The sequence below is a fragment of the Pristiophorus japonicus genome, chromosome 5 (genome assembly GCF_044704955.1).
Source record: "Pristiophorus japonicus isolate sPriJap1 chromosome 5, sPriJap1.hap1, whole genome shotgun sequence".
Lineage (NCBI taxonomy): Eukaryota > Metazoa > Chordata > Chondrichthyes > Pristiophoridae > Pristiophorus > Pristiophorus japonicus.
The window spans coordinates 194,095,200-194,120,979 of NC_091981.1; the positions used below are offsets into that span (position 1 = coordinate 194,095,200).

The window sequence follows — 25,780 nt, forward strand, 5'->3', positions numbered from 1 at the left end:
GTGAGAATTTTAAATTTGAGATATAGAAGATAAGTGAGCAAAAGGTTAATGGATGAACAGGACGTGATGTGAGATAGGATACAGGCAATGGCATTTTGGATGAGCTCAAGTTTATAAAGGTAGAAGATGGGAGGCCAGCCAGGAGAATATTGGAATAATCAAGTCTAGAATTAACAAAATCATGAACGAGGGTTTCCACAGCAGTTGGGTTGAGGTAGGGGCAGAGAAGGTGGATATTAATGAGATGGAGGTCGGCGGTCTTTAGGTCACCAAGGTTGCAATCAGTCTGGTTCAGCCTAAGTCAGTGGCCAGGAAATGGGATTTAATCAGTGGTGAGGGAACAGAATTTGTGGCGGGGTCTGAAGAGCATGGCTTTGAACTTCCCAATACTTAGTTGGAGGAAGTTGCAGCTCATCCAGGACTGGATTATGGACAAGCTGTCTGACAAAACACAGCTAGTGGAGGGGTCCAGAAAGATGTTAGTGAGCTCGAGCCGGGTGTCATTGGCATGTGGATCTCATGGACAAGATGAGCTGAGAGCCAATGAAGAGAGATAAGACAAAAAGTAGAGAAAGATGGAAAGTCAGGACTAGGGCAGGGGGAACCTTGGGAAAGCTTGGCTTGGTGGACAGGGGTGCAGCAGAGGCAACTAGAATGGATTGTCTCAATCTGAGTGACAAAGAACTCCATGAGCTCCTCGCACTTGTTGTTGGAGGTGAGAGGGGAGGGGGAAGGGGAGAAGGGTTTTAGGAAATGGTTGGTTTTGGAGAAAGAAGCCAGGGGTTATCTTTGCATTCCAGGATAATCCTGGATTAATGAGCAATTTTGACAGAGGAAAGCAGGGCCTTATGGTGCTTAATGTAATCCAGCCAGAGCACAAATTGTGTGCAATATACATTCAAATCTGCGCCTCTTGGACTTAAGGAAATGAAGATGGAAATGATTAGGATGGGAGAGAGTGAGGGTTTTACTGGGGACGAGGACATTAAATGCAGAAGTGAGGGTATAATTTAGCAGATTGATAGCTGCAAAAGTATCATGGCAAATGGAGGGATAAAGGTTAGAAAATTGGGAGTTTGAAAGTGCTGTTATAAATGAATTGGTGGAAAGTTGTTACCAAGGGCAGATGCAGAAATAAATGGGATTGGAAAGGGGATATGAGTGCAAGGAAGTGATCAGATATAGCCTTGTCTATGATTGAGATGATGGGAATAGAGTGGTTACAAGATATGGCAAGGTTGAGGGAGTGGCTGTGAATACGGATAGGAGTTTCTCTGGAAGGAGCAGTTAAGGGAGGACCAGAGGGCAGTGACCTCAGAGGAGAGAGGGCAAGGTAAGTTGAGAGGTGAAGGAGTGACAATATGTTAGTGACAAACTTGGCGTGGGGCTTGAGTGGGCAGCAGGGTATACAGATTTTAAAGAAGAGGAGGTATGGGAATCAAGGGGGTGATGTTACAAAGAAGAAACAATGCCAGAGGAGTTTGCAGACAGATCAAGGTGAGATTTAGTGATAAGAATCATACTGCGGCGGTTTGGGTGGGGCAGGTAGAGGGAAGGTATAGCTAGACGGTATGGCTTCAGTAAGGGCTAAGGAAAAGCGTGAGGTATTATATTTTGGGGGGAAAACCAAGAATGGGAGAATGCACTCAAGATGAACAAAGACCCCATGGGATGATAATACATAACTCCCTAAAAATGCGCGTGCAGGTAAATAACACCATAAGAATGGCAAACAACATTTTGGGTTTATAAATAGGGTACAAGAGTAAACAAGTCATGGTAAAATTGTACAAAACACTGGCTAGACCACAGTTAAGAGTACTGGGTGCCCCATTATAGAATTCACAATACAGTCATAGAGACTGTAGAGTGTAGATTCATCAGGATGATGCCTGGAATGGAAAACTATACTTGAGCAGACATAGACTACTTACACTGGAATAGAAAAGGCTCAGAGGAGATTTAAGAGGTTTTTTCAAATTATGAAGTTAAAACAATTTCCTCTGGCTGAGGAGTCAATACTGAGGCATCATCAATTTAAAATTGTCACTAAGAGAGTGAAGCTAGAGCTTAGGAGCAATTTCTTTATACAGAGGGTTGTTGGAGCATGGAATCCTTTACACAGGGAATAGTTGTGACAGACATCATTGCACCTTTTAAAGAAAAATTGGATCAATATTTGAAGCACAGAAAGATACAGCGTTGTGGAGAGAGCAGAGGCTTGGAATCAGTTTCAAATTGCTCTAGTATAAAGCCAGCGCAATTGTCAAAGTTAAAGAGAGTGAAAGAGAAGGTGAAATAAATCAAGAAGTAGTAATTAGGTGATGCCAAGTTTGGGTTTTTAATGGCTGATGATTGTAGTGAGAAGGAAAGACTAAGGAAAATAAATTGTTCTGTGTTTTGAAGACACGGGAAAGACTAAGTTAGATTAAGTAGCTGTGCAATAAATCTTAAGGGTGGATTTTCGATCTGCATTTGTAGCAAGTCAAATGCCTCCGCATGGGCCCTCTAATTTCAACAAAGTAGAAGGAGCAAGAGCATTATCATTTTTAGGAATTGAGATCATTTTTCTTCATGGAAAATATTTTCCAAATTCCATTATGTTTACAGGTTGCGGTTTTAATAGAAAGTGAATTTGCACAGGTTTCAAAGGAGAGTCCACAAGCTGCAGGCACTTAGAGTTGCCAACCCTCCAGAATTGTCTTGGAGTCTCCAGGAATTAAATATTAATCCCCTGGACACTGCTGCGAGCAATGCAGGAGAAAAATCATAGAGACATAAAAACACAACTGAATGTTGTTTCCATTTCCTTTGAATATTTTTATATATTAGTTATAAAAGTATTTGGAGATAGGAAAAAAAAGCTGTTTGATTGACAGCCAAGAATCATCCAATCGGGTACTGAAGAGTCTGTTCGCTTTCTGATTGGCATGTGAAGGCGATATGCCACAAGGGTGGATATGTCAGGTGCGGGGGCTGGGTGGTTGAACGCGGGAGGTCATGTGATGAAACCACCAGGAATACATCCAACAAAGAGTTGGAATCCCTATAGGCACTGGAAATAATTATGAAAGCCAGACAAGCGAGTTTGGGGGCTGTCAAAATACACAACCAATTCCGAACTGATACCATGAGAATCTATTGTCTCATCCCAGATCAATTAACCAGAATAAGCAAGGACGTTAATCTCATTTCAGGTGGCCAAATAAATATGCACACCCATTGTGGTGAGGATGGTTCTATTCATATGAGCACGGTTTGAGGTGTCTGCAGAGAATATATTCCTGGGAGAGGCGTTAGTCAGTTTGGTTGAAAGGCCTGCTGGTGATTCCATGCACAGGAAGGTGTCAGAAACTCTGCTTCCTGAAACTAGAATTAACAGAAAAAGGGATGAAGGAACACAGGGGCAGTCAAATTTTAAAGAAGAGATTGTGAGGTATAGGCCAGGTGGAGCTGGAAGCTAAAACATGCTAAATTACTGATTTTAGCTGTTGGTTGAGGGATAAATGTTGACCAGGACACCATGAAAACTCCCTATTTTTCTTTCAATAGTATAGCAGGGTAATATCTATCTGACAGAGAAGATAGAGCATCGGTTTAATGTCTTATCTGAAAACATCCAGCAGAGTAGCACTCCCTCAGTACTTCAACTAAAGTGTCAGTCTAGATCAAGTCTCCAGAGTGTGACTTGAACCCGCATCTTTCTCAGAAGTGAGAGTGCGACCACTGAGCCAAGGCCGACACCTTACATTGCAGTGCAATAAATTTTTTTAATTCATTTTTGGGATGTGGGCGTCGCTGACAGGGCCAGCATCTATTGCCCATTCCTAATTGCCCTTGAGAAGATGGTGATGAGCCACCTTCTTGAACAGCTGCAGTCCTTGTGGTGAAGGTCCCACAGTGCTGTGAGTTCCAGGATTTTGACCCAGCGACGATGAAGGAACGGCGATATATTTCTAAATCAGGATGGTGTGTAGCTTGTAGGGGAACTTGCAGATGATGGTGTTCCCATGCACTTGCTGCCCTTGTCCTTCTGGATGGGAAAGGTCGTGAGTTTGGGAGGTGCTGCCGAAGAAGCCTTGGCGAGTTGCTGCAGTGCATCTTGTAGATGGTACATACTTCAGCCATGGTACGACGATGGTAGAGGGAGTGAATGTTTAAGGTGGTGGATGGGATGCCAATCAAATGGGCTATTTTGTCCTAGATAGTTTTGAGCTTCTTGAGTGTTGTTGGAACTGCACTCATCCAGGCAAGTGGAGAGTATTCCATCACACTCCTGATGTGTGCCTTGTAGCTAGGGGGAAGGATTTGGGGAGTCAGGAGGTGAGACACTCGCCACAGAATACCCAGCCTCTGACCTGCTCTTGTAGCCACAGTATTCATGTGACTGGTCCAGTTAAGCTTCTAGTCAATGGTGATCCCAGAATGTTGATGGTGGGGAATTCGGCGATGGTAATGCCATTAAATGTCAAGGGGCAGTGGCTAGACTCTCGCTTATTGGAGATAGTCATTGCCTGACACTTGTGTGGCATGAATGTTACTTGCCACTAATCAGCCCAAGCATGAATGTGGGATTCTAATGTGCTGTGTAGGACAGGGGTGGTAATGTAATTTTGCAATGAATAACAGAAAGATTTGAAAGACAATTTGTACTGGAAAAAATTATTTTGGTCTGATGATGCTTTGTTTCTTTAAACTGAGTTAGAGTTACAGCACAGAAGGAAGCCATTCAGCCTGTCGAGCCCTTGTGGGCGCTCTGAACGAACATATCAGCTGGTCCCACTCCCCTGCTCTTTCCCCGTAGCCCTGCAATTCTTTTCCCTTCAGGTACTTATCCAATTATTTTTTGAAAGCCACGATTGAATCTGCCTCCACCACCTTTTCAGGCAATACATTTCAGATCCTAACCACTTGCTACATAAAATGTTTTGTCGTCATGGTACGATGATGGTGGAGGGAGTGAATGTTTAAGGTGGTGGATGGGATGCCAATCAAATGGGCTATTTTGTCCTAGATAGTTTTGAGCTTCTTGAGTGTTGTTGGAACTGCACTCATCCAGGCAAGTGGAGAGTATTCCATCACACTCCTGATGTGTGCCTTGTAGCTAGGGGGAAGGATTTGGGGAGTCAGGAGGTGAGACACTCGCCACAGAATACCCAGCCTCTGACCTGCTCTTGTAGCCACAGTATTCATGTGTCGTCTTTGGTTCTTTTGTCAATCACCTTAAATCTGTGTCCTCTGGTTATCGATCTTTCCGCCAATGGGAACAGTTTCTCTCTATCTACTCGGTTTAGACCCCTCATAATTTTGAACACCTCTATCAAATCTCCTCTCAACCTTCTCAGTTTTAAGGAGAACAACTCCAGCCTTTCCAGAATATCCACGTAACTGAAGTCCCTCTTCCCTGGAACCATTCTTGTAAATCTTTTCTGCATACTCGATCGTGGGTTTCAAAAGAGAATTGGATAAGTACCCGAAGGAAAACAAATTGCAGGTAAGTGATTGATTCCTGAGTATTTCTCTCTTTTTCTCTAAAACTAGGGCATTGGTTTAAATTAAGAGCTGAGATTATCGATTAAAAACTTTAAATAGATATTTGAGTGATATTTCAAAACTTAAAAACCAAATTAGTTAAATAACATACAATAGGCGGCGGACCAGAGCGGAGGCGAAGCACAGCAGCAGAGGAGTGGGATAAAAGAGTGGTGAGCACAGGCCCAGACCAGAGGCAGTGGACCCGAGCGCAGGCAGAGCACAGCAGCAGAAGAGCGGGATAAAAGAGCAACTCAACAAAGGCAGAAATTGAAAGTGTGACGTTGGCTCGAGAAATAGCTGATTGGTGAGTAGCCAGTGAGTGTTTTTGTCTTCTAGTTTTAAGTTTATTTCATAGTCAAAAAGTTCAAAGTTCATAGTGTAATGCGTAGTCAAATAAATAGAGGCAGGACAAGGCAGTTCAGTCCCGTGGAGTGCACATTCTGTGCCATGTGGGAAGTCCTGGATGCTTCACGTAGCCTGGACGACCATATGTGCAGGAAGTGTTGCCAGCTACGGAGCTTGAGCGGCAGCTGGAGTCACTGCGGTGCGTCCACAAGGCTGAGAACTTTATAGATAGCACATTTCTAGAGGTAGCCACCCCGCAGCTTAAGAGTGTGCAGGCAGAGAGGGAATGGGTGAGAGGGCAGAGAGGAGGACCAGGCAAGTAGTGCAGGATCCCCCGAGTGCATCTCGCTCTCCAACCAGTAGTCTGTTCTGAGTACTGGTGGGGCGATGGTTCCTCTGGGGAGGGCAGTCAGAGCCAAATCCACGGAACCATGGGTGGCTCAGCTACACTGGGGGGAGAGGAAGAAGATTGGAAGAGCTATAGTGGTAGGGGATTCAATAGTTAGGGGAGCAAACAGGCGTTTCTGCGGCCACAGACGTGACTCCAGGATGGTATGTTGCCTCCCTTTTGCAAGAGTCAAGGATATCACCGAGCGGCAGCAGGGCATTCTGGGGGGAAGAGGGTGAACAGCCAGAGATCGTGGTCCATATTGGTACCATTGACATAGGTAGAAAGAGGGATGAAGTCCTGCAGGCAGATTTTAGGGAGTTAGGAGGGAGATTAAAAGCAGGACTTCAAAATAGTAATCTCCAGATTACTCCCAGTACCACATGCTAGTGAATACAGAAATAGGATGATAGAGCAGATGAATGCAAGGCTGGAGAGATGGTGCAGGAGGGAGGGCTTTAGATTCCTGAGGCATTGGAATAGTTTCTGGGGGAGGTGGGACCTGCACAAGCCGACGGGTTGCAGTTCAACAGAGCCGGGTCCTCGCTGGGAGGTTGCAAGTGCTGTTGGGGAGGATTTAATTTAACTTGGCAGGGGGATAGGAACCTGAGAATAGATTTAGAAGGGAGAGAAGCAAAGCTGAATCATAGAATCATAAAATTATAGACGTTTATTGCACGGAAGGAGGCCATTTTGGCCCATCGTGTCCGTGCCAGCCAACAAGAGGCTATCCAGCCTAATCCCACTTTCCAGCTCTCGGTCTGTAACGCTGCAGGTTCCGGCACTTCAAGTGCACATCCAAGTACTTTTTAAATATGGTGAGGGTTTCTGCCTCTTCCACCCTTTCATGCAGTGAGTTCCAGACACCCACAAACTTCTGCATGAATAAATTTCCCCTCAAATCCCCTCTAAACCTTCTACCAATTACTTTAAATTTATGCCCCCTGGTTGTTGACCCCTCTACTAAGGAAAATAGGCACTTTATATCCACTGTATCTAGGCCCCTCATAATTTTATACACCTCAATTATGTCTCCCCTCAGCCTCATCTGTTCATAGGAAAACAAACCCAGCCTATCCAATCTGTCCCCATAGCTAAGATTCTCCACTCCCAGCAACACTGTCATAAATCTCCTCTGTACCCTCTCCAGTGCAATAATGTCCTTCCTGTAATGTGGTGACCAGAACTGCATGCAGTACTCCAGCTATGGCCCAACCAGTGTTTTATACAGTTCAAGCATAACCCCCCCTGCTCTTGTATTCTGTGCCTTGGCTAATAAAGGCAAGCAATCCGTAGGCCTTCTTAACCACGTTATCTACCTGGCCTGCTAACTTCAGGGATCCGGGCACATGTACCCACGGGTCCCTTTGCTCCCCTACACTTCTCAGTGTCCTACCATTTAATATGTATTCCCTTTCATTGTTAGCCCTCCCCAAATGCATTACATCACACTTCTCTGGATTGAATTCAATTTGCCACTGTTCTGCCTACCTGACCAGTACATTGATATCTTCCTGCAGTCCTCAGCTTTCTTCTTCATTATCAACCACATAGTCTATTTTAATGTCATCTGCAAACTTCTTAATCAGACCCCCAACATTTAAGTCCAAGTCATTGATATATACCACAACAAGTAAGGGACCCAGCACTGAGCCCTGTAAAACCCCACTGGATACAGCCTTCCAGTCACAAAAACACCTATCAACCATTACCCTTCCTTCCTGCCTCTGAGCCAATTTTGGATCCAACTTGCCATTTTGCCCTGGATCCCATGGGCTTTTACTTTCGTGACCAGTTTGCCATGTGGGATCTGATCAAAAGCTTTGCTAAAATCCATATACACGACATCATACGCACCACCCTCATCGACCCTCCTGGTTACCTCCTCGAAAAATTCAATCAAGTTAGTCAGACACGACCTTGATTAATCCATGTCTTTCCAAATGAAGAGTTATCCTGTCCCTCAGGATTTTTTCCAATAATTTTCCCACCACTGAGGTCAGGTTGACTGGCCTTAATTACTCAGTTTATCTCTTTCTCCCTTTTTAAATAATATTATATTTATATAATATTAGCCGTCCTACAGTCCTCTGGCACCACACCTGTAGTTGGAGAGGACTGGAAAAGTATGGTCGGAGCTTCTGCTATTTCCTCTTTTGCTTCGCTTAACAGCCTGGGATACATTTCATCTGGGCCTGGGGATTTATCCACTTTCAAAGCTGCTAAGCCCCTTAATACTTCCTCTCTCACTATGTTTATCTCGTCTAATATTTCACACTCCTCTCTCTTTGCAACATCTGCATCACCCCTCTCTTTTGTGAAAACTGATGCAAAGAATTCATAAAGAATCATATCCACGTCTTCTGCCTCCACACACAGATTTCCTTTATAGTCTCTAATAGGCCCCACTCTTTCTCTTGTTATCCTCCTTCTCTTAATGTATTTATAAAGCATCTTTGGGTTTTCCTTGATTTTACTTGCCAACATTCCTTCATGTTCTCTTTGCTTTCCTGCTATCTTTTTTAATTGCACCCCTGCATTTTTTATACCCCTCTTGAGTTTCTGCAGTATTGAGTTCTCAGTATCTGTCAAGCTTCCCTTTTTTTCTTTATCTTACCTTGTATGTCCCTTGACATCCAGGGTGCTCTAGTTTTGTTAGCCCCACCCTTTTTTCTTTATGGGAACATACTTGCCTTGTACCCTCAGGATCTCCTGCTTGAACGCCTCCCACTGCTCTGACACTGATTTACCATCAAGTAGCCGTGTTGTCTTTTTAACATCACTAAATCTTTCATGTGTGCAACTGCACTCGAGCTCTGGCCTTAGAGGGATGGTCATAACGGTGCTCGGTGCCATGAAGAGCTGGTTTGATCAGGTACACTAGTTGTTAACTTTTTTTCATGTAAAATACTGCCAGAAATAAACACTTCCAAGCAGTGTTTTCATTGCATGCTACTTTTTATGATCTTACTCGAGCTGACTGTGTGACAGCCAGCACTGCAGAACGATATGAACATTATGGTTCCAGTCCTGAGCTCAAAGAAGGCCTCCAGCCTCGCAAGTTCACCACTCCATCAATACTCTGCTGTCCAATGCTTTTTAGTTGCCTCTTCAAAAAGAGTCAGCAATTCTGTAAATTTCTTCAGATCACTTTCTGTACCGGTGCAGTGACTGTCACACAGTTGCACTGCTTTGGAGGCACACTGCACATTGCAACCTGAGAATGCATATTCTTTCTGTGAAGTCTCTTTTATTAATTGTTGCTGTGCACATAGATTAACATATCCATTTCTTAACTGTATCATTAATCCTGACTGTCGCCATTCCAGTAAAGCATGCACGTCTTGGTACAATTATGGCAGGATTACATCTAGGTAACAGTCGTGCAACATTAAAGGATGAAACTGTTGGCAAAGAGGATTTATTGCATGTGTGCTAAGGGGGAGGTACTTGTCATATATAACAGTATTGTTAACTTACCATAGCAGATTTCTTGAGGTCTTAGTCCTGCTAGCTGCAGCAGATACTTTCTTCCACCACCTCGCAAGCCTGATGCTTCTGGGGACTTTGAAGTGTGTTCCTGCTTTCCCTGACTCTGTACAACAGGGATTTGAGTGCCTCATCAGTAAATCTAGCTTTCTTTTCTCTGCTGCACTCTATTCCTCACAATATTGCTAAGTAAACAGTTAGAATGGCTTCCTCTATTTCAGCTGTAATATAAGAACATAAGAAATAGGAGCAGGAGTAGGCTATACGGCCCCTGGAGGCTGCTCGGCCATTCAATAAGATCATGGCTGATCATTAACCTCAGCTCCACTTTTCCGCCCGATCTCCATATTCCTCGATTCCCCTAGAGTCTAAAAATCTATCCAACTTAGTCTTAAATATACTCATCGACTGAGCATCCACAGCCCTCCGGGGCAGATAATTCCAATGATTCACAGCCCTCTGAGTGAAGAATTTCCTCATCTCGGTCTTAAATGGCCTACCCCTCATCCGGAGACTATGCCTCCTAGTTCTAGACACTCCAACCAGAGGAAACAATCTTTCAACATTTACCTTGTCAATCCCCTTCAGAATCGTGTATATTTCAATGGGATCACCTCTCATTCTTCTAAACTCCAGAGAGTATATGCCCATTCTGCACAATCATCATAGGAAAGCCCTTTCATCCCAGGAATCAATCTAGTGAACCTTCATTGCACCGCCTCCAAGGCAAGTATATCTTTCCTTAGATAAGGAGACCAAAACTGTGCACAGTACTCCAGTGAGAGGGAGATTGAAGAGCAAATATGTAGGCATATTTCTGAGAAGTGCAAAAACTATAGGGCAGCACTTGAGCACAGGAAGCATTATCCACTGAAAATAATACTTTGACATCTTCCCAGTTCCACGGAATCTTCCCCATCCAGCCTCTGCCAAGCAGCATTGGCCCATCACAATCCACAGTGGCAGCTCGTATGCCTCTCCATCATAGGATACTTTTACGTTCGCACTGCCAATAATTGGTATCAGTTCCTTGGTGTAAGTGCAGAGCTTTATCTGAATCGGGCTCAGCTTGGGTCTTTGTGCTTTGTTGTTGCCCCACAGCCTTTCAAATGCCTTCTGGCTCATAATTGATTGACTCGCCCCCGTGTCCAGCTCCATGGATACAGTCATTTAATTTGACTTTTACCATCATGGGAGGACTTTTTGTGGAGAGCGTGTGCACCCCGCACACTGCTCCCTCGGGCTGAGTTGCCTCCCTAGCTTGTCCTTTGTGATCCACACTAGATCGGGACTCTTCTGCCGATTCCAATGCCACGTGGTAAGTCACGCATAGTCTTTAAATCGATCTTGATGGGCCCCATGATTACCCCCACAATGCCAGCATTGTGATAATGATTTCACATTTACACCCCTTGGTGGCCTAGCAGCAGCAGGCATGCAGGCTCTGCTCTGTACAGTTCTTATTTTTTCAACAGTTCTGCCTGCAATCGGCATTATTTTACACACAGTACTTGCTAGTGAGCTCTGATTCTGGTAGGAAGTCATCTGTATGGTATTGCGAATTAATTCAGTCAGCTCATCGTATGGCTTATCCTTGGCCTTCGTGGGTGCCAGCAAGTCCCTGACGAGGCAGTAGACCTCGGGCTCACAACTGGTCAGCAGTATAACCTTGTGCTTCTCCGCCAATGTGTCCGTCTCCCCGCCAGGTCGTTTGCCATGAAATATTGCTCGAACCTTTCCGTGAAGGCATCCCAATCATCACCCTCTGAGAAGTCTTTTAGTGTGCCAAAGGTAGCCATAATCACATGAAAGTCCGTATTCTCATCGCCAGTTATTATGTCTGCAATTACCATCGAATAACTCCACGAGGCCTTGTACTGTAACTAAGAGCTGTGTGACTTCAGTCCATTTAATACGACTGCAAAGTGAGGAGCAGCATGGCTGGCTGCCTTTTATATGCCCCTGCACACCAGGGCAGGAAACGCCTCGCCTCCAACAGCAGCGCCCTCAGGTGGTACATCGTACAAAGAGTTTGCATACATGACAGTATCATTATTTTTGGGTGAAGTCCTTTCCAGAATAAATGTTGCTCAAGTGTTGGTGAAGTCTTGACAAAGTATCCTAGAAAGTCGCCCGATGTGTTTCAGAAGTCCTCTTCACAGCTCCAGCAGCAATGATCATGAAATGGTGACTATACCTTTAAGTGGTGAGTATCCCTACAAGTGGCACGTGAAACCGACATCAGCACTGTGTTTTGATACGTCCTTACTGCACAGTATAAATGCACACGAGGCCCATGCTTGAGAGAAGGTCAGTCTGTGACCTGTCCTTTATTCCTTAGCACTCAAGTGATGAAGGTGGGTGGAGCTTCCCCTTTTATACCTGAAGGTCCAGGTTCGGAGTGTCTCCCACCTAGTGGTCAGTGTTCTCACGTTGTACAACTTAGGTCAGTTTATACATGGGTTACAATGCTGGTTGAATACATGACATCACCTCCCCCCCCCAAAATCTTATTGGGATCACAGGTTGAGTCTCTCTGGTGGTTTACGCTCCCTTGTAGAGCGCCTGAGTTGGGGCTCCGGTTGTTGGGCGCTGGCCTGAGTGCCTGCTGTTTGCAGTGCCTCAGGCCTGTCCGGACTGCCCACAGTGACTGGACTCTCCTCCCTTTGGTTCCGGTGTTCGGTCACCTGTGGTGGAGTGAACTCTATATCGTGTTCTTCCTCTGCTTCTTCTATGGGGTTGCTGAACCTCCTTTTTGTTTGATCCACATGTTTGCGGCAGATTTGTCCATTGGTAAGTTTAACTACCAGAATCCTATTTCCCTCTTTGGCAACCACAGTGCCTGTGAGCCATTTGGGCCCTGCAGCGTAGTTGAGGACAAAAACAGGATCATTTACATCAATACATCGCGCCCTCGCATTCCTGTCATGGTAGTGATATTGTGACTGGCGCCTGCTCTCGCCAATTTCTTTCATGGTGGGGTGTATAAGGGATAATCGGGTTTTGAGCGTCCTTTTCATTAGTAGCTCTGCGGGTGGAACCTCTGTGAGCGATTGTGGTCGGGATCTATAGGCCAACAGGAGGCGTGATAAGTGGGTTTGTAGGGAATCCCCTTGGAATCTGAGCATCCCCTGTTTGATTATCTGCACTGCTCGTTCTGCCTGGCCGTTTGAGGCCGGCTTGAACGGTGCCGTTCTAACATGGTTAATTCTATTGCCTGCTATGAAGTCCTGGAATTCAGTGCTTGTGAAGCACGGGCCATTGTCGCTGACCAAGATGTCCAGTAGACCGTGGGCGGCGAACATTGCCCGTAGACTTTCTACCGTGGCAGAGGATGTGCTTGAATTTAAAATGTCACACTCGATCCATTTGGAGTAGGCGTCTACTACAACCAAAAACATTTTCCCCATGAAAGGACCTGCGTAGTCCACATGGATGCGTGACCAAGGCTTGGCGGGCCATGGCCAGGGGCTAAGGGGTGCTTCCCTGGGCGCATGGCCCAGCTGGGCACACGTGTTGCACCTGCGAACACAAAGTTCCAGATCACAAAGTGTGACCTGGCAATTGCCTTCATCGTGACAATGTCCGGGTGCCCATTGTGGAGTTCTCTGATGAACACCTCTCTGCCCATCTAGGGCATGACTACGCAGTTTCCCCACAGTAGGCAATCGGCCTGAATCGAGAGTTCATCCTTGCGCCTGTGAAATGGTTTAAATTTCTCAGGGCATGCCCTGTACGTGGCTGCCCAGTTCCCATTCAGGACACATTTCTTGACTAGAGACAATAGCGGGTCTCTATTTGTCCAGACTTTAATTTGACGGGCTGTCACGGGTGAGCCTTCGCTTCCGAAAGCTTCAACAGCCATGACCATCTCAGCACCATGCTCGGTAGCCCCCTCAGTGGTGGCTAGTGGGAGCCTGCTGAGTGCATCGGCGCAGTTTTCGGTGCCCAGTCTGTGCCAAATTGTGTAGTCATAGGCAGCTAACGTGAGTGCCCACCTCTGTATGCGGGCCGATGCGTTTGCATTTATGGCCTTGTTGTCGGCCAAAAGGGACGTTAGGGGTTTGTGATCTGTCTCCAGCTCAAATTTCCTGCCAAACAGGTACTGGTGCATTTTCTTTACCGCATATACACATGTGAGCGCCTCCTTTTCTACCATCCCGTAGCCCCTTTCTGCCTGGGACAGACTCCTGGAGGCATAAGCTACGGGCTGTAACTGACCCTTGGCATTGACATGCTGCAACACACACCCGACACCATAGGACGACGCATCGCACGTTAACACAAGTTTCTTACATGGGGCATATAGCGTTAACAGATTTGTTACATGGGTCATATTGCATTAACAGATTGTTGGAACATAACAAATTGCGTGCTCTATTAAAAGCCCTTTCCTGGCTGTCCCCCCAGACCCATTCGCGACCTTTGCGTAGGAGCATGTGTAGCGGCTCTAGCAGCGTGCTCAATTTGGGAAGAAAGTTACCAAAATAGTTCAGGAGCCCCAGGAACGAACGCAGCTCCGTCGTGTTACGGGGTCTGGGTGCTCTCTGGATCGCTTCCGTCTTGGATGCAGTAGGGTTGATCCCGTCTGCTGCTACCCTCATCCCCAGGAATTCTACCTCTGGAGCTAGGAAGACGCACTTCGCCTTTTTCAGTCGCAGACCTACCCGGTCCAGTTTGCGTAGCACCTCCTCCAGGTTGTGGAGGTGTTCTTCAGTATCGTAACCCGTAATGAGGATGTCGTCCTGAAAAACCACCGTCCCTGGAATCGACTTGAGGAGGCTTTCCATATTTCGTTGGAAGATCGCGGCGGCCGAGCGAATCCCGAACAGACATCTGTTGTACTCAAACAACCCCTTGTGTGTCGTGATGGTGGTCAGCTTCTTCGACTCACTCGCCAGCTCCTGGGTCATGTAAGCTGAGGTCAGGTCCAATTTTGAAAAAAGTTTGCCACCGGATAGCGTCGCAAAGAGGTCCTCCGCTCTCGGTAGCGGGTACTGGTCTTGGAGTGACACCCGATTGATGGTGACCTTGTAATCGCCACATATCCTGACCGACCCATCTGCCTTGAGCACCGGCACAATCGGGCTCGCCCAGTCACTGAATTCGACTGGCGAGATGATGCCTTCCCTCAACAGGCGGTCCAATTCACCTTCTATCTTTTCCCGCATCACGTACGGCACCGCTCTGGCCTTGTGGTGTACTGGTCTGGCATCCGGTTTTATGTGAATCACTACCTTGGCTCCCATGAAAGTGCCAATGCCAGGTTGAAATAATGAGTCAAATTTGTCCAGGACCTGTGAGCATGATACTCGCTCCACAGAGGAAATTGCATTGGCATCGCCCCATTTCCATTTCATGACAGCAAGCCAACTCCTCCCCAGTAGTGCGGGACCGTCCCCTGGGACAATCCAGAGTGGCAACCTGTTCTCCGAATCTTTGTGGGTCACGACTACCGTGGCACTGCCTAGCACCGGAATGATCTGCTTTGTGTAAGTCCGTAGCTGTGCGTCAATCGGCGATAATTTTGGCCTCCTGGCCTTGGATGCCCACAACTTTTCGAACTGTTTGATACCCATCAGGGACTGGCTGGCACCCGTGTCTAACTCCATTGATACTGGGATGCCATTGAGGAGCACTTTCATCATTATCGGTGGCGTCCTGGTGTATGAACTGTATACGTGCTCCACATGAACTCGCTGAACTTCAGCTTCCAGCGATTTCCCCCAGTGTTCATTTCTGCAATTTCTGCAGGTATTTTGCTCATCTCTGCAAACTCCGGCTGAATGTATGCCTCCACGCCTCCAGCATGAGTTGCGGTTTGAAACAAAAGGTCCCTTGCCAGTCGATCGTCCCTGACTGCCCCTGTTATTGTCCTTGAGTGCACCATTAACAGGTGTTGATGGCCCCATTACTGGTCGCATTGTCCCTTGCAATGGCGTGAATCACTGTTCAGCTTGCCATTGTCTCTGTCGAACTCCCCCTCTGGGTTCGACTACATGTTGGGGCATGCCTGACTGCCCTTGTCTGCCTGGAGAACTGTGTGCTGCTTTAACAATGTTGAATCTCTGTCCCAACCATTCCTTAACACAGTACCTCTCGTCTGTTCTGCTAGTGGCCATGCTCGTGTGGTTTAAATCCCAGTTTCTTGTCGCCATTGATACGTCCTTACGACACAGTATAAATGTACACGAGGCCCATGCTTGAGAGAAGGTCAGTCTGTGACCTGTCCTTTATTCCTTAGCACTCAAGTGATGAAGGTGGGTGGAGCTTCCCCTTTTATACCTGAAGGTCCAGGTTAGGAGTGTCTCCCACCTAGTGGTCAGTGTTCTCACGGTGTACAACTTAGGTCAGTTTATACATGGGTTACAATGCTGGTTGAATACATGACATGTTTAGTCCCAAACAGTTGGTCACTGTAGAACAGGGCATTAGTTGAAGCACTAGCTACCAACGTGCCATACAGCCTCCTTAATGAGGGCTAGCAGGTATTTTAAGTGGCAATCAGCTGTTTAATAAGCATCTGGGTGGCCATTCCTAGCGCTGGCTTCAACTTCTTTACCAAGATGGCGTCTCGCGACAAACACAGCCTAAAATGATGTTTCAGCTTAAGGCCCCATCTTGGCCTCCTCTTTACCTCTTTACCGCCCAAAGTATTTAGCAAAAATCACCTCTTTATTTGAGAACATAAAGACATAAGAAAAAGGAGCAGGACTAGGCCATTAGACCCCTTGAGCCTGCTCTGCCATTGAATAAGATCATGGCTGATCTGATCTTGGCCTCAACTCCACTTCTCTGCCCACTTCCCATAACCCTTGACGCCCTTATCATTCAAAAATCTGTCTATCTCCACCTTAAATATATTCAAGGGCTCAGCCTCCACAGCTCTCCAAGGTAGAGAATTCCAAAGATTCACCACCTTCTGAGAGAAGAAATTCCTCCTCATTTTCCATTTAATGGACGTCCCCTTATTCTGAAACTTTGCTCACTCGTTCTAGTTTCCCAAGCAAGACTTCCCTACTTTTATACTCCATTCCCCTTGGATGGAGTATACTCCATTCCCCTTGGATGGAGTATAAAAGATGGCTTTCCAACCTATCTTTGTATCATCAGCAAATTTGGCTGCATTACACTTGGTCCCTTCATCCAAGTCATTGATATAGATTGTAAATAGTTAAGCCCCCAGTACTGATCCCTGTGGGTACCCCACTAGTTACAGTTTGCCAACCTTAAAATTACCCATTTATCCCGACTCTCTGTTTTCTGTTAGTTAGCCAATCCTCTATCCACGCTAATATATTACCCCCAACACCGTGAGCTCTTATCATGTGCAGTAACCTTTTATGTGGCACCTTAGCGAATGCCTTCTGGAAATCCAAATACACAACATCTACTGGTTCCCCTTTATCCACCCTGCTCGGTACAACCTCAAAGAACTCCAGCAAATTTGTTAAACATGATTTCCCTTTCATAAAACCATGCTCCCTCTACTTGACTGTATTCTAATTTTCTTAATGTTCTGCTAGCACTTTCTTAATGATGGACTCCAGCATTTTCTCAATGACAGATGTTAGACTAACTGGTCTATAGTTTCCTGCTTTCTTTCTCCCTCCTTCCTTAAATAGGCATTACATTTGCAGTTTTCCAATCCGTTGGGGCCTTTCTAGAATACAGGGAATTTTGGTAGACTATCTGTGCAGCCACTTCTTTTAAGTCCCTAGGATGCAAGCCATCAGGTCCAGGGAACTTTTCCACCTTTACTCCCATAATTTTACCAAGTACTTTTTCTCTTGTGACAGTCATTGTTTTAAGTTCCCTCTCCCAATAGCCCCTTGATTATCCATTATTGGGAAGTTTTTAGTGTCTTCTACCATGAAGACCGATACAAAATATGTGTTCAAAGTCTCTGGCATTTCCCTGTTCCCCATTATTAATTCCCCAGTCTCATCCTCTAAGGGACCAAGTAAGGAAATAAGAATGATATCAAATTGAAAACAATGGCATACAATGTTGGCAAGATTAGTGAAAGGCCAGAGGGTTGCAAACATTTTAAAAACCAGCAAAGGATGACTAAAAAAAAAGAAAATACACACTATGAACTCTTTCTCAAGGCTACCTTTGCCAATTTGATTTGTCCAATCAATTTCAAGATTAAAATCCCCCATAATTATTGCCGTGCCTTTCTTACAAACTTCCATTGTTTCTTGATATATACTCTGTCCTACAGTGTAGCTATTGTTAGCGGGCCTAGAGACTATTCCCACCAATGACTTATTTCCCTTATTATTTCTTATCTCCACTCAAACTGATTCTACATCTTGATCTTCTGATCCAATATTATTTCTCACTACTGCATGGATCTCATCCTTTATTAACAGAGCTACCCCTCCTCCTTTATGCCTATCCTTCCAAAATATTCCTGAATATTCAGTTCCCAGCCTTGATTACATTGCAGCCATGTCTCTGTAATGGCTATCAGATGGCATAAAAATAAAGCGGGGAAGGTGACTCAACCGTGGCTAACAAGGGAAATTAGGAAGAGGCATATAAATTGGCCAGAAAAAGCAGCAAACCTGAGGACTGGGAGAAATTTAGAATTCAGCAGAGGAGGACATAGGGTTTAATTAAGAGGGGGAAAATAGAATACGAGAAGAAGCTTGCCGGTAGCATAAAAACTGACTGCAAAAGCTTCCATAGATATGTGAAGAGAAAAAGATGAGTGAAGACAAACGTAGGTCCCTTGCAGTCGGATTCAGGTGAATTTATAATGGGGAACAAAGAAATGGCAGACCAAGTGAACAAATACTTTGGTTCTGTCTTCACGAAGGAAGACACAAATAATCTTTCGGAAATACTTGGGGACCAAAGGTCTAGCGAGAAGGAGGAACTGAGGGAAATCCTTATTAGTCAGGAAATGGTGTTAGGGAAACTGATGAAACTGAAGACCGATAAATCCCCAGGGCCTGATAGTCTGCATCCCAAAGTACTTAAGGAAGTGGCCCTAGAAATAGTGGATGCATTGGTGGTCATTTTACAACATTCTATAGATTCTGCATCAGTTCCTATGGATTGGAGGGTAGCTAATGTAACCCCACTTTTTTAAAAAGGAGGGAGAGAGAAAACAGGGAATTATAGAACGGTTAGCCTGACATTGGTAGTGGGGAAAATGTTGGAATCAATTATTAAAGATGATCAGCCATGATCTTATTGAATGGTGGTGCAGGCTTGAAGAGCTGAATGGCCTACTCCTGCACCTATTTTCTATGTTTCTATGTTTCTATGTAATAGCAGTGCATTTGGAAAGCAGCAACAGGATTGGTCCAAATCAGCATTGATTTATGAAAGGGAAATCATGCTTGACAAATCTTCTAGAATTTTTTGAGGATATAACTAGTAGGGTGGACAAGGGGGAACCAGTGGATGTGGTGTATTTGGACTTTCAAAAGGCTTTTGACAAGGTCCCACACAAGAGATTAGTGTGCAAAATTAAGGCACATGGTATTAGGGGTAATGTATTGATGTGGATAGATGTGGATAGATAACTGGTTGGCTGACAGGAAGCAAAGAGTAGGAATAAATGGGTCCTTTTCAGAATGGCAGGCAGTGACTAGTGGGGTACTGCAAGGTTCAGTGCTGGGACCCCAGCTATTCACAATGTATATCAATGATTTAGATGAAGGAATTGAATGTAATATCTCCAAGTTTGCAGATGACACTAAGCTGGGTGACAGTGTGAGTTGTGAAGAGGATGCTAAGAGGCTGCAGGGTGACTTGGACAGGTTAGGTGAGTGGGCAAATGCATGGCAGATGCAGTATAATGTAAATAAATGTGAGGTTATCCACTTTGGTAGCAAAAACAAGAAGGCAGAATATTATCTGAATGGTGACAGATTAGGAAAAGGGGAGGTCCAACGAGATCTGGGTATCATGGTACATCAGTCATTGAAAGTTGGCATGCAAGTAGGGAAGGCGGTGATGAAGGCAAATGGCATGTTGGCCTTCATAGCGAAAGGATTTGAGTATAAGATCGGGGAGGTCTTACTGCAGTTGTACAGGGCATTGGTGAGGCCACACCTTGAATATTGTGTACAGTTTTGGTCTCCTAATCTGAGGAAGGACATTCTTGCTATTGAGGGAGTGCAGCAAAGATTCACCAGATTGATTCCCGGGATGTCAGGACTGACATATGAAGAAAGAGTGGATCGACTAGGCTTATATTCACTAGAATTTAGAAGAATGAGAGGGGATCTCATAGAAACATATAAAATTCTGATGGGATTGGATTGGTTAGATGCAGGAAGAATGTTCCTGATGTTGGGGAAGTCCAGAACCAGGGGTCACAGTCTAAGGATAAGGGTTAAGCCATATGGACCGAGATGAGTAGAAACTTCTTCACTCAGAGAATTGTGAACCTGTGGAATTCTCTACCACAGAAAGTTGTTTAGGCCAGTTCGTTAGATATATTCAAAAGGGAGTTACATGTGGCCCTTACGGCTAAAAGGATCAAGGGGTATGGAGAGACAGCAAGAATAGGATACTGAAGTTGCCATGATCATATTGAATGATAGTGCAGGCTCAAAGTGCCAAATGGTCTACTCCTGCACCTATTTTCTATGTTTCTATGTTTTACCCGGATTGTTTGAGGCTTCGGCAACTCCGGGTAAACAAATTTTCCGATAGTGCGAGTTTACATTTTAAAGTTAATATTTGAAGGTGATAGAACCACCCACGAAATATTTTATATATCGTATCGTATAGATCCGCTCTTGATCCGCTCTTTCCAATGAGCTATTCAGATTGAAAATTGATTCATAACTTTTCAAAATATAAAACAAATAATTGACAAGTTCTAAATTTATAAAGTCGAATAAATAAAATGAAGATTTAGTTAATGTTATTTGAACGTGAACGTAATAAAATAAATGAAAATTGATTGATAACTTTTCGAAATTAAAAATAAATGTCTAATAAATGAAACAAAATATTTAGTTCATGTTATTTTATTATTTTATTCTGTTAAATTTGCTTATTCTGCCATTGCTGCTTCTTCAATTGCTACTTCTGCCAATGGTTCTTTGCCTGCAGATGCTCCTTTTTCTGCACTGACATTTGAGATTGATTATTAAAATAGCGATCTTATATCTACTTGTTTAAATGAATTCATTTTCTTCTTAATTAAAATGTTGTGGACGATATGAGTTTGCAGAACCTCGTGAGAAGTAAAATGAGAATTGTCCTCAAAAAAACGAACAACATATTTCATTGCTTCTTCAACACGTGTCCAAGTCTTTTATTGTTTTTCTTCAATTTCATTGTCTGAATCGCTCATCTCCATCAGATTTGTCTTTATTGGTGACTATGCTGATAAGTTCCTCATCAGTATAAGTTTGTGTTACATCTGTTTCGATGTCAACATTTATCCACTTAGCAATGTCATCTTCTGCTCAGGATTTAAGTGCGCTTGTTTCGTGTGCACTGCTGACAATCTTCACGATTTCGTTCACAGCTTGTTTTTTATTAGATTGTATATGAAAACATTCAAATTCTTGATTGATTGCTATTAATTAATTTGCACATGAAGTTATTCCTATAGTCACACTTGAAGTTTTGTATGTCACCCTGATCCATAGGTTGAATGAGCGAGGTCACATTGGGGGGCAAATAGCATGCAAAGATGTTGTCACAACTAGACACTAATTTTGACTCATGCGGGTGTGCTCTGCAAGTGTCCAAAAGCAGCACACTCTTTCCATTAGGTTTGCCTATTTTCATAATGTTTTCTCGAACTTGGGGGATGAATTCTGTTGAAAACCATTCCATGAATATGTCCTTGTCCATCCACACGCTTTTCTGAGCTTTATAGCTAACTGGTAAATGAGCAATTCCGTTTAAAACACGTGGTTTCCTTGATTTGCCAATCACTAAAAGTGGAAGTCTATGTTCTCCAGAGGCATTGGCACAATTCAAGATTGTTAACCTCTCCCTATTCATTTTAAAGCCTACAGCTTCCTTCTCTCCTGCTGCAGCCAATGTAGCAGTTGGCAAACACATTCATAGTAAGCCAGTCTCATCAGCGTTGTATAGTTGATCTGTAGTCAATTTCTTTTCCTGCACCGTTTCAGCAAATGTTCTTGAATAATTCTGTGCGGCCTCATTGTCTGCTGATTTTTTTTCGCCCGTCACATCCAGCTGGCGAGTGCCATGGCGATGCTTAAAACGTGTGAGCCAGCCTTCTGAAAAAATGCACTCTTCAGTTAAATTCATTTTCATCTTGAAATCCTTGGCCTTTGCTGTAATCATTGGCCCTGAAATTGCGACACCTTCAGACCATTTCAAAGAAAACCATTCATAAAACACTTGGTCAAGTTTGTCAAGCTTCGGCTTTCGCAAATTCTTGTGGGACATCGCCTTCATGGAAGGTTCAGAAGCAGCGGTAAAACTTTCTAAATCTTTCTTTTGCTTCTTGATATCATAAATTGTTGATGATCCAACTTCATATTCGTCCATCAAAGTACGCACACTTCTGCCAGCTTCAGACTTCTTTATAATTTCTAATTTCTGCTGAATGTTCAATACTTTTTGTTTTCTAATGCTGCATTGGCTTTTAGTGCTGTCAGAAGGCATTTTAAATTGTTTGATTTCAGGGTGTTTTGACAAGTACACTCGACAGACTGATGTGTTGCAATGAACTGCTTTCAATGTGTGTGACAGTTGAAATGCGAGCAAGAAGTCCACGCCTGCGTCAATTTATGTGTAATTGAGCAATCTGGCCACGTTTGCGATAGTTGAAGTGAGCGAGATATTCACGCGTGTGACAGTTAAATTGCTGAATCTCGCAATATTTTAAATTCCGTTACGGCAGGTTTTCCGTTACATTCGTATCTGGGTAAATGAGAGTTTACTGTATTTCTATTCATGCCATCAACTCATCTATCTTGTTACGAATGCTGTGTCCATTCAGACAAAGAGCTTTTAATTTTGTCTTATTACCATTTTTCCCTACTTTGACCCCACTTTCTGATGCACTTTTATGTTTATGCACTTTATCCCTTCCTGTCACGCTCTGGTTGTCATTACCTCTGCACTATTGCCTTCTACTTTCTTTTTGACTTTTTAAATTTCCTCTCACCTGATCCCTCCCTGCACTATTTAGTTTCTGCATGTAAGTCTTTTCTCCCTCCCCCTCCTGTTGGATCACTCACCATGACTGGGAATGGGGTGGGTGGGAACTCTACTCTGACACCTCTGGTAAGTGTTAATTACTAGCAAGCAACCTCACTGGCACTGGAAATTAACTTTAACAAGTGTGGAGTCTCATTCATTCAGATTTTAATTATTGTTGGAGATTTTTTTTTAAATGTGAATAAGCTTTTTTAAAAAAAAATTTCTGTCTCTTTTATATCTCTTGATCCAATCTTTCTTTCCATCTCTTTATTTCACTTTCTGTACCTGTTTTAACATTGAATTAAATACTCTAACTGATACTTCCTGAGCTCCTCATTAACGATTCTTCAATTTGACTGGTTGAGGAGATACACAGTTGCTTTCCCTGTTCTCAGAGGCACTGTAGGGGGCACTGCCCTTTTTCAATAATTAACTGACTGGAACTTCCAGTGCAAAGGCCCATAAAAAGTCTGTGGGAAAGTGCAAGTGTACTGAGCGGCTGGCGCCATTTGTTCACCACTGACTGTAAAATCCGAGCCAAGATACAACAGTGCACAGCACTCTTCCACTGCCCAGGTTAGGTTAGGTTGCCCAGGGGCTGGAGCAGGTGCCTTCTCTCCATCCTTCCCTCCTTCAGTCATTGGAAACCAGGTCATATTTATAGGTCACATCGTCTGCTTTCCCTCATCTAGCTCTTACCAATTCAAATGTCAATCCCGATCCCGATCCTCAATCTCGGAGGCTGATTACTAGGAAGAGAACAGAGTTGAAATTCTCAGAATTTAAAGAAAAGGAATAATATCTTGCATTTATATAGTGCCTTTCATGGCCTCCATATGTCCCAAAGTGCTTTATAACCAATGAAGTACTTTCAAAGTGTAGTCACTGTTGTAATGTAGGAAACACGGCCTCCAGTAAGTATACACAGTGCCAGAACAAAGAGCCGGGGAGATTTCCTCTGTGATTTCAGTGCAGCCACGTCATTCAACATGTTCATCTGGCGGGTGTTCTTGCTGATTTTACACGAGTGGAGCAAGTTCAGCGCCATAAAATACGTTTCTCTTGTGTTGCGAGCAGCAGTGCCCGGGAGAGCAAAACTCATTTCCACGAGACTCCAGGACAATCAGGATGGTTGTGTAAACCTACCCCAAAAACACCAGGCAACCCATCCACCACCTTAAACATTCACTCCCTCCACCACCAGCCCACTGTGACTGCAGTTTGTACCAATTATAAGTTGCACTGCAGCAACTCGCCAAGGCATCTTCGGCAGAACCTCACAAACATAAGAACATAAGAACATAAGAAATAGGAACAGGAGTAGGCCATACGGCCCCTCGAGCCTGCTTTGCCATCAATAAGATCATGGCTGATCTGATCATGAACTCAGCTCCATTTTCCCGCCCGCTCCCCATAACCCCTTATCCCCTTATCGTTTAGGAAACTGTCTATTTCTGTCTTAAATTTATTCAATGTCCCAACATCCACAGCTCTCTGAGGCAGCGAATTCCACAGATTTACAACCCTCTGGGAGAAGAAATTTCTCCTCATCTCTGTTTTAAATGGGCGGTCCCTTATTTTAAGATTGTGGCCTCTAGTTCTAGTCTCCCCCATCAGTGGAAACATCCTCTCTGCATCCACCTTGTCAAGCCCCCTCATAATCTTATATGTTCCAATAAGATCACCTCTCATTCTTCTGAATTCCAATGAGTAGAGGCCCAACCTACTCAACCTTTCCTCATAAGTCAACCCCCTCATTCCCGGAATCAACCTAGCGAACCTTCTCTGAACTGCCTCCAAAGCAAGTATATCCTTTCGTAAATATGGAAACCAAAACTGCACGCAGTATTCCAGGTGTGGCTTCACCAATACCTTATATAGATGTAGCAAGACTTCCCTGCTTTTATACTCCATCTCCTTTGCAATAAAGGCCAAGACACCATTGGCCTTCCTGATCACTTGCTGTACCTGCATACTATCCTTTTGTGTTTCATGCACAAGTATCCCCAAGTCCCGCTGTACTGTGGCACTTTGCAATCTTTCTCCATTTAAATAATAACTTGCTCTTTGATTTTTTTCTGCCCAAGTGCATGACCTCACTCTTTCCGATATTATACTCCATTTGCCAAATTTTTGCCCAATCACTTAGCCTGTTCATGTCCTTTCGCAGATTTTTTGTGTCCTCCTCACACATTGTTTTTCTCCGTCTTTGTATCATCAGCAAACTTGGCTATGTTACACTCTGTCTCTTCTTCTAAGTCGTTAATATAGATTGTAAATAGTTGGGGTCCCAGCACTGATCCCTGTGGCACCCCACTATTTACTGGTTGCCAACCAGAGAATGAACCATTTATCCCGACTCTCTGTTCTCTGTTAGTTAGCCAATCCTTTATCCTTGCTAATATATTACCCCCAACCCCATGAACCTTTATCTTGTGCAGTAATCTTTTATGTGGCACCTTGTCAAATGCCTTAAGGAAGTCCAAATACATCACATCGGCTGGTTCCCCTTTATCCACCCTGTTCGTTACATCCTCAAAGAATTCCAGCAAATTTGTCAAACATGACTTCCCCTTCATAAATCCATGCTGACTCTGCCTGACCGAATTTTGCTTTTCCAAATGTCCTGCTATTACTTCTTTAATAGCGGACTCCAACATTTTCCCAACCACAGATGTTAGGCTAACTGGTCTATAGTTTCCTGCTTTTTATCTGCCTCCTTTTTTAAATAGGGGCTTTTCATTTGCAGTTTTCCAATCTGCTGGGACCGCCCCAGAATCCAGGGAATTTTGGTAAATTGCAACCAATGCATCCACAATCCCTGCCGCTACTTCTCTTAGGACACTAGGATTCAAGCCA

General features: G+C 44.2%; 1 pseudogene; it reads right to left on the reverse strand.

Annotated features, from left to right (window-relative positions):
- Positions 1–21,295: 21,295 nt before the first annotated feature.
- On the reverse strand, positions 21,296–22,381 carry LOC139264131 (jerky protein homolog; annotated as a pseudogene).
- Between the last annotated feature and the right edge of the window lie 3,399 nt (positions 22,382–25,780).